A 9941-nucleotide genomic window follows, 5' to 3' on the forward strand; every position below is an offset into this window, starting at 1 on the left:
AACTTCTGAAACTCAAGGAAGCTCAGTATGTGTCCATTAACATAGTAATATGCTTTTTCCAATAGAGCACATTTCTAAGTATTTGCAAGCCCTGACTTATAAATGGGAGGTTTATTGGATTTCCAGAACCTTTTGAAATCTCCTTTGGTGGGTAATAAAGCCAAATGAATACATTTCCAGAGGAACTTGTCTAATATGATTACATTTGTGCCCAGAAATATGAGACTATTATGGATTTAGATTGTCCAGAGAAGCAGCTATCTTGCTCCATGGGTTTCTGTCTGTCTGATGGAAGTTTTCAAGGTAAGAATAAAACCTATTGGGTGAGCTGTCACTCTATGTGACAAGTGACAGCTGATGCACCTTGAATAGGGTGTACCTGGAAACCTGGCATTTTTGGTTTCTGTGTAATAATGTTTTTGTAGTGAACCAGGATGATTTCACAAAGGCTTGCCTTTTTTTTTTAACGTAACTGTACAAAGCATTTCCATCACTTACACAACTGTAATAAAGGTCTGAATCCAGCTTCAATCCTTTTGACAGAGTGATTTAATAAGTAATCTCTTCATATGAATAGTGAAATTTCTACCTGGAAAGATAGGAGATGAATAGAAATGTTTGCAGATAGAGCAGATCTCTTGACTCATTGTAATTACATGATTTCTTTGTAGACATCAGTGTGTCCCATCCCAGCTTCCACTCAAGAAAGGTTGTGTCTCTTTCCCTAGACAGATATATTGCAATGAACATTAATTTGTTTGAAAACAACCTGCTTTTGGCAGATTAAAAGTACTTGCTTATAGACTCAGTTGCTCCTGTGGGATACTCCCACCACAGCTTTGCTGGGTTGCAGTGGCCGAAAGCTGTTCTGCAGACTTCCCAGGCCATCAGCAGGCTGCAGGGCTTTCCCTCTTTGGGCTGCTCTGCCTCCTGGCATGGGCACAGAGGACTCTGCTGTAGGGATGAAACCTCATTGCCAAATCACCTAAGTACCTGGAGTCCCAATAGTCTACTGACATATCCCAGTTTTTCAACTGGAGTGCTAAGGGAGGCTGCCTTTTCCTTTTCAGAGGCATATGACTGGTGTAAACATCCAACATCCAGCGTTGCATATGCTCTTGAGACAGCATTGCTCTGTCTTTAATGGGTGGGGTTGTTTTGTAGAAAATATGGACAGCATTAGGGTGCAGATTCAGTAGGTACTGCAGCACAGTCTTAATTGCACACAGTTTTTGAATGTGGAATCTTGTCTGTATCACGGGATGTTTCTAAGCTTGAAAGGTTCAAATAAGTCCTTCCCCCTGCCCAAGGATATGTGTTTTGTTCGGGAAGTGGCACTAATTGCTTGTAAGTAGGGAGCAAGCTAAATTGTCTGAAATACATCAATCAATATGAAAGCACCAGCTAAAACTATTAAGAGAGATGCACTCCATCTTACACAGAGAGACATTATATGACTATCGTGCAGCCCCAAGAGATGGCACAAAATGTTATTTAGATTTGATTATTTCCTCCCTCCCCAAAAGACATGATGTTGTGGATACTGATGTGAGTCATAGTTAACTTCCAGAATAACATTAATCCCTTTGTTCTTCATCAAGTCATGCATGCTATGCTGATGCTTGAGATGATGAAAGGAGTTTTCGTTCACAAGACCCTCAACTTGCTGCACTTCTTCCTTTCACAAAGAGAAAAATGGAATTGCATCAGAGCCACAAAATGTGCAAATTGCTCTAAAAAGACATATTTTACCAAAGCTCTTTTCATGCTTGCTGTCGTGGTCTGTAGTGGACTTATTGTTGACACAGCTCTGGATATTTATATTCCTTCAGGAACAGCACAACATGATTCTGAATGTCGTGTGGAGCTTGACAATAGGATTGCTACCAAAGGAAATAGAACTTGTTCTGAACCATGTTCTGAATTTCAATCTGCACACTGAACTTTCACAAGAAGGCTGATGGGAAGTGAGGAATAAGATGCTTTTGATAATTGAGCTGAATTTTATGGAGCATTTTTTAAAACTTGTATTGATTAGTGACCAGTATTACTGAGATAACTCATTTCTAAAAGAATGTTTAAGTGAATTTGTAGTAATGATGTGGCGTCTAATCTGCTTTTAAGACTCCATTCTTGGAGTAAGAAATGTTTCTGTTTATTCAGCGTAATGTTTTAAATTGAGCAAGAGGACATATATTACAATTTTTCAGTTCAATTTTCTCTCTGTCATTTGAGGTGTTTGAAATGTGCAACATCTATATTACTTGTGTGCATTATTTTGAAATACATTTTAGCATGCAGGAAAGTGTGTTTTCCAGATGGATGTATCAGGTGTTTTGGTTCCAGTGCCCCCAGAGATGAACCTGGCATGCACTGCTGGGGATAAGGGCTCTTGCTTGAAATAACTTCCTACACATACCATCTTTTCACATTATACCCCCTTCTAGCAGGAGTCTATCCCTGGGAACAAATGGTGGAAGGGCTGTTAAATTCTCCTTAAGCTGCACAAGATCACAGTTTCTCTGGCATGGCTGCTGCTGGATGAGCTAAGAGCCAAATCTGGTCAGTATAACTGTGTAAAGGGTTAAACTCTTCTCACATTAAGAAACAAGGCGCTTTGAATTTGCCCTCCAGACTGCACAGCACCTTTCACAGCCTCAACATACAGAAGTCTCTCACATGACCAGGATGGGATTTTTTTATCCAGGTCTTCACTTCCTCTTCCAGGACAAGATCCATAATTTGAGGTTATGCTGATCACCCACTGACAATTGTGAAAGGACAAGCTTGCTACCAAGAAAACTAAAAAGGACAAATCAGTGTGCATGTCTAGGAGGTGGATTTGATGTCCTTCACTTTTCCCTAGGCACCACTAGGCAGGAATAAAATCCAGCTTCTGTTTGCCTTCTGGGAACCTGGAGTACCTGGAGCTGTCAAAGCCACATCCTGCACTGCCCTCCTGAAAACCCTCTCTGCAAGACAGACAGAGAAAAAGAAAACTTCATCTGTCATGCACAACTTCATTTTTGGAGTTGGGAAGAGTCTGAAATCTCCTCAGTGGGGAGCCTAGCAGATCTCCCCACTCATCTGAGACCTGGAGATGGCACAGCTGGCATGGCAAGAAGCACCACAGCTGATGCTTCTTACCAGAGCCACAGGTTCAGACAACCTAATTTGTCACATCTCTGATTTATTTTAGTGTACAATTGAAATGAAAGATGCTGAACTGTGAGGAACATTGTAGTCATAGTGATGATGAACAGCACAAGTGCACTTGAGCATGTATTTTATTAGAGAACTATTGCTGTAGGTTTGTTATTTGCAGACCAACTCCTGTAGGCTATAAACTCTCTTAAAATATCACTGTCCTGGTGGTGGGGGTTTTTTTTTAACATTATTGTAAGATTAAAAGGTTTCAGTTTGAAAAATCTTGCCCCAACTAACACTTATGTGGACTTGGCTTTAGGTTTTTTAAAAAGATGATAAAACTATCCCTTTGAAGAAAACGTTTGTTTCTCTTAAGCATTTAGATGCTGAGTTGAAAAGCAACTTACAAATACCTATGATACATAACTAACAATCCAACATGATTCTATCATACGTGCTTAGACATCTAAGAAGAAAACAATACAGATAATTTGCTTCCATCTTCTATAGACTATTGTGAGAGAAAGAGAAAAAGGCTCCTGTTAATTTATGATATCTGGGAGAAATGATGTGTGACATGCCTTCCCAAGAAAGGATTAGAAGTAAGTTATTAATAAACTAATTTTTATTTTTCATTCAAAAAGTTCTTATTTTTAGGGCTAGACAAATGAACACACATTTCTGATATTAAAAAGGCATTTTTCCACTAGGAGAGAGAAATAAAGTAATCCAGCATTACAACAGCATGATGTTGCTATTTCAAATATCTTATTATCAGTTTGAGCTATCTGACTAATGAGATACAGCAAGAGCTATGTTAAAAATAGGTAAATTTTAAATATTATAAAAATGCAATTAGAAAAGGAAATATAATATGCAATTAGGAGGTATTTAATATATATAAAAGATATAAAAAATAGGTTCTCCTCATACAGAGGCTCAAAGACTTATTTATAAATTTGTCAACTCATAAAATACAAAAGGCCAGTCTCATCTAGGAAAAATCATGCTGCATTTGGAGATACTGTGCTGTCCTTATCAATGTCCTGGCTAGGTCCAGACTGGGATCTACTAACCATTGTTTGTTCATCCATCTAGTGTATAGATTTTGCATATTGACACGCAGACTACTTTAGAAAACTGAACTTGGAAGAGTAGAAACAAGGAAACTGAGGAATGACAACTGGAAGTTTAGGTAAGTCCTCAGACTAGGGTATGTCTGGTAATTTTTCACTAATGCCTCCAAATGCTCTGGAATCTAAAGGAGGCTCATGCTTGAGAGAGCCCAGCATCCAGCAGTTTCCACTTTTGGGCTCTCTGGAGAGCCTCTCTGCCTATTTTTGGGGTCTAAATGTCGACAGCTTGCCAAAGTCTCCTTAAAAATCCAGTGCTCAGAGTCTGCTTCACTTAAAATAAAAGCTGTGACAATGACCACTCTAATTCACAGAGACATGCAACCTCTGTTGCAGCATCTTTCCACCACCCCTCAATTGCTCCTAACTTTGGTAATTTATTCTGGGTAGAAATGTTCCAATTATGGTTTCAGCACAGCAACATTTTCTTTTGAAGTGAAACTCCAAGCTCGGTTGTGTTATTTTAAACTCTGCATGGTAAGGCACAAAGTAGTGAGCTCTTTATTTAAAACAACCAGCATTTTTTCATTAAAAAATGGCTTCTAGCAGTATTTAAGTAACTGAGCTTTCTCCGTGATTCATTGTTTGGTGCCAGAGTTGGCCTTGATTAAAAAACCAGGATCCCTTTTTTGGCTTTATAAAAACCAGTAATGGCCAAGTTAACAATTTCCAGGCCCTTTCCCCTTCCACATGTAATTTGTTTTGTCCAACCTGAAAAACAGACAAAATATCTTAAAACGCTAGAAAAGCACTTTTGTACTGTTCCAGCACTTCAAAACAGCATTGTGCATGGAGGAAGGAGAGATGCCAAATAATCATCATCCTTTGCCATTTCAAAGTACACAAATATTCCTTGCTTGATAGGATGTGTGCCCCAAATTGACTGCACAGTTACCTGCTCACTTCACAGAGCCCACAAATTCTCAAAGTCACATCTGAAGATGCAGAGATAAAAACTTGGCAATAAATTGCCAAGGTCAAGCAAGGTCACCACAACGCCTGTGTTCACATTAGCAGGCACTGCAGCCAGCAAGAGGAGATCTGTAAAGCAGCTGGTTCTGAGGACCTTTCATCTTTGTAATATGTATTTTAGGATGTCTTCCTTCAGCCAGGTTAAAGTTGCTCCCAGGAGCACCACACCTATTGGCATCTGGACTGCAGCTTCCAGTTTAGTTTTATGGAAAAGGAATCAAGTTCATGTGTTCAGGGAGCCCTCCATAGTGGAATCAAGCAGGACCATTAAGAAGGACTGGGAGATGCACTCTGGGACTGTGCTCCTGATCCAAACTCAACAAGGTAGATACACCCAAAAGAGAGTAAGTGTCTGCATTTCCTGTGTCTGGAAGGTGTCATTTCTGTGCAGGAGGGTTTGCTGCCTTCTGATCCACAGAGAGCTGTGCTTCCAGGAAGAAGATGATGAAAATACAATGCTGAGTGAAGAGTTGCTGATCTGTGGTTTCCACGTTGTATTGAAGTGCTGCGCAGATATGAAGAAATAAAGAGAGGAGAAGGCTAACCTGCTGATGTTTACTAACAATCACAATAGCTTAAATTATACCAGTATAGACATTTGCTTTACTCATCTAATATTTATTAAAAATGCGATGTGTGAACCCACAGAAAGCAAATGGCAGAGTTTGTGAGCTTTGCTCTGCTTTGAAGGCAATGGTAGAAAAGGCCCAGTGTACTGCTATGCATTTACAGAACACTGTTATTGATCACCTTACAATGTAGAATTGCACCACACAGTTGTATCAATTGATGTTTAAAGAGTTGTTTTGCCGGGCCTGATCATCATATTTCCATTGAAGACAAAGTCCAGCTGACAGGAAGCACAAATGCACAGCAGCTGCAGCTGTGGCTAAACCCTCCTTTCATTTTGAACTGTTTCAACACCCCTCACCCCAAGCTCTGTTTCCAAGATCACACAAGCCGGACCCTGACAAAAAAGAGCACTGTCTAGAGAACCAGCATTTATCAGTCACCATAAAAAGTGTATCTGAAGTGGAAGTTCTCTTTCACTTGAAGCAAAAGTTTTCACAGCCTAGTGCAACTCCTCACTAATGACTCTGGCTGATACTGTGAGATGCTAATTATAAAAATGCTTATGTGATGCACTCATTTTGTACTAAGATTGCAAAAATAAGTAGATATATTCTTGAAAGGTCTGCTCATACAGGGGATGAATGACATGAAGTCAGCCACCCACCCCCTACATAAACTTTAATTTTTACATTTGTCTGTAGAGTGTAATCCTGGATAAACAGTTTCTTTCTTTCACTTTCTCTCTCTGCCCTTGAACTTTTTCAGTTGTAGGGCTCAAACACTGAAGTCCATTTATTATTTATCTTACCGTGGCACTTTGGGAGAGAAGCACAGCCTTTCATTTAAGCCCCCGAAAAACAGCACAAAAACATTTCAAGCAGAAATCAGTTGCTTGTTTTCGTCGCTTTTGGGGTGTTTTGGCCTTTCAGGGTTTTAGCAGAGCAATTGTCAATGTAGTTTAGCAACTCTCTCTTCATGCTGGCAATATCTTATCTGAGCCAGTTTTAAGCTTTGCTAATTTTTCAGGTAGTACTTTACCATACAGACAAAAAAATCTTATCTTGGTTTTGACAATATATCTATGGGATGATTATAAAATCCTGCAGATGTGCAGGACAACCCATTTTTCCCCCCATGTTAACTCCTTTTTTCAGTTGTGTGCCAGGCCACGACACAAATATCAACACTTCTCTGCTTCCAGCTTCCAAAAAAGTTTTTGAATTTGACTTTTCAGATCATATTTGAACTTCATTAGGCTCTTACATAGGGGCTGCATAAGTTATTTAATACCCATATTAAGGTAACTTACTTATCTTAAATTGATCAACTTCAGGTAATTTTGAGTTTTACTTATGGATTGTAGGCTACTTGGGCTATCACACGCGAGTTAAAAATGCAGTAATACCAGAGAATTGAGAAGAAACTGAAGACATGTGCAGGGTGCAGGTGCCCAGGTGCTGGTGGTGGGGGCTTCAGGGACCTCTGTGATGGGTGGCCAGGGCTGCTCCGTGCTGGACACAGCCCTTTCCAGCCAGCTCCAATGGCCCCACCACACGGCACGGCTGCGCCCTCTGGCTAAGGTGGTGGTGCCTTGAGGAAAATGTATTTTAAAAAGAGTAAAATGCTGCCTGGCAGTGAGGGGTGAGAAAAAATGTAAGAGAAATAACCCTGGGGGAGAGCTGAAGGAGGAGGAGGTACCAAGTGCCTGAGCAGACACCTCTGCAGCCCCTGGGGACGACCACAGGGGAGCAGATGTTTGCCTGCAGTGCACAGAGAGGGCAGTGCTGGAGCAGGTATCCACCCTGCAACACCTGGAGCACCCCGTGCCACAGCACATGGATGTTTCCTGAGGGAACTGTGGTCCATGGAGAGCCCACACTGGAGCTGGTGTGTCCTAAAGGACTGCAGGAAGGACCTCACTCTGCAGCAAGGAGACTGTGTGAGGAGGAAGGAGTGACAGAGAGGAAGACTTATGGACTGACTGCAGCCCTCATTCCCTGTCCTCCTGTGCTGCTTGGAGTTGAGGGGAAGGGATAGAATTCAGAGATGAAGGGGCAAAGTTGACCCTGGAAAGAAGGGGTGGGGGGAGAATTGTAGTTTTTTTCTTTGTTTCTCAGCATCCAAATCTATTTTATTGGTGATAAATTAAATTAATCTCCCCCGAGTTGCCTGGTTTGCTTGTGATAACTGGTAAGTGATCTCCCTGTCCTTGTCTTGACACATGAGTTATTTCAATCTAATATTTTCCCCATCCTTTTGAGCAGGGGGAGTGAAAGATCTGTTGACTGTGTGACTGACAGCCCCCCAAGGTCAACTCACCACAGCTAGAAAGCATCTCTGTCTGACTGGAAGGGAGCAGTCAGAAAATTTTAGGGAGCTGAGACCTAAATCATATGCTGTCATGAAACCTAATGCCTTCTGAGTTCATGGGAGTTTGATGTTGTCTTGAGACTATGCCTGGAAATACAGGCATGCTCTAAAATCCAGTCTCTGCTCTCTGCAGAGCATGTTATGTATTTTAAGGTGAAACAAAGAATACTTTAAGCTGACCAACAGAGGCTCAGTTACAAGACTTACTGTTTCTTATAATATGCACTGTGAAAAATCTCAAGGAACCAAAGGGGGAAAGCTTGCAAAACCCTTGGTGGGATCAGTCAGTTTCCAGCTGAACTGAACTTTAGGTAAGCTATTTCCATTCTTCTGTGACAGAAAGTCTCATTGGTGGCTGACAAGATTTGTGACTTTGTGAAAAATTCAAGAGCAATCCCTCTGCCAGGACTCTGTGGACATGATGGCAGATGGACAGAGCTGGAACAGAGGTTGCTCAGTAAATCCTCAGCAGCAGGGGGAAGGGAGCCAGCAAGCACCAGACCCCTGGAGGATCCAGCTGTACAGCAAGCCCACCACAATTCCTCAGCAAATCCTCTGCTTGCCTTCCGTTTGTGACTTCTCCTGTAGTTTCTGCCTCTCACCATCCCCAAGTAAGCAGTATACATCCTGTAATTGCTGCCTTTATTCCAAGGTCTTATGAGGTTCAGACTCAGATTTTAATTACCACACACAGAAAATGTGTTTGCATTTGTTTGCTTATATTATACTTGATAGTGTTTCATCTGTGCTGGAAACCCAACTTTTCTATCAGTAGGATAGTTCTGAATCCTCAATGCTGAGTCAGAAATATTGCACTTCTTATATATGAGTCATCATCAATTTTATCATTTTAGATCAAAAGAACGCAAGCCCATCTGGATTTTGTGGCTTCTGTGATGTACAGAATTATAATAAATCTGGAGTCAGTTTATGCACATACTTTAAGAAAGTTGTGGAGGTTTCTGAAGGTTCTAGGTCATATGAGATGCAACTTTCTTCAACTGTTTCCATCTTCATATTTTAGAAACTTGTACTTGTGAATAATTCTACTTAAATTAATTCTACCCCAGCCAAAACAGCACAGCCTTTTATCCACTTTTATATGAAATGTCAATCATCTCTGCTTTCAATGGAGGAAACTTAAAAAACCTTCTGTGGACTGACACAACTTTGTAAGATTGTCCTCCTTTTTTTATCTGAAACAAAGTCACTTAACCTGAAAATGTAGGTGTGTATCATATGTTTTGGGAACTGACACATAACAACACAAACATATTTCATATGCAGAGATATAGTTATATTTTCCTATCCACATGCAAGTTGTACATATTTTGCTTACAGACTAAGGCAGTATTCATCTTAAGAAATGAGAATGTAATATGAAATCAATAAAAAGTATGTAAAGATTATTGATATCTGAGGTTAAATTTTGACTACAACCAATTACTTCTCAACAACAGTGGCCCTTCCACATATTTCTTAAAGAGAACAGGGCAAGCAGGCTAGAACTAGTAAATAAAATAATTTTAAAAATCACTCATATTTTTATTCTGGATCAGTATCAATTGCTGGTGCCAGAAAATCACATTACAATTAACTTTTCTCTAATGGATGTCATTGCAGAGAGAAATTTTATACACATTTCCAGGTTTGGGGTGGGTTTTTTTCTAATTGTCATGACATTCAGAATTTAAATACAGGAAATTTTATTGCATAGATGCACAAGTTGTTGCTGACTGCCATTTC

This window comes from Prinia subflava, chromosome 1 (genome assembly GCF_021018805.1).
Source record: "Prinia subflava isolate CZ2003 ecotype Zambia chromosome 1, Cam_Psub_1.2, whole genome shotgun sequence".
In the NCBI taxonomy this organism is placed as follows: domain Eukaryota; kingdom Metazoa; phylum Chordata; class Aves; order Passeriformes; family Cisticolidae; genus Prinia; species Prinia subflava.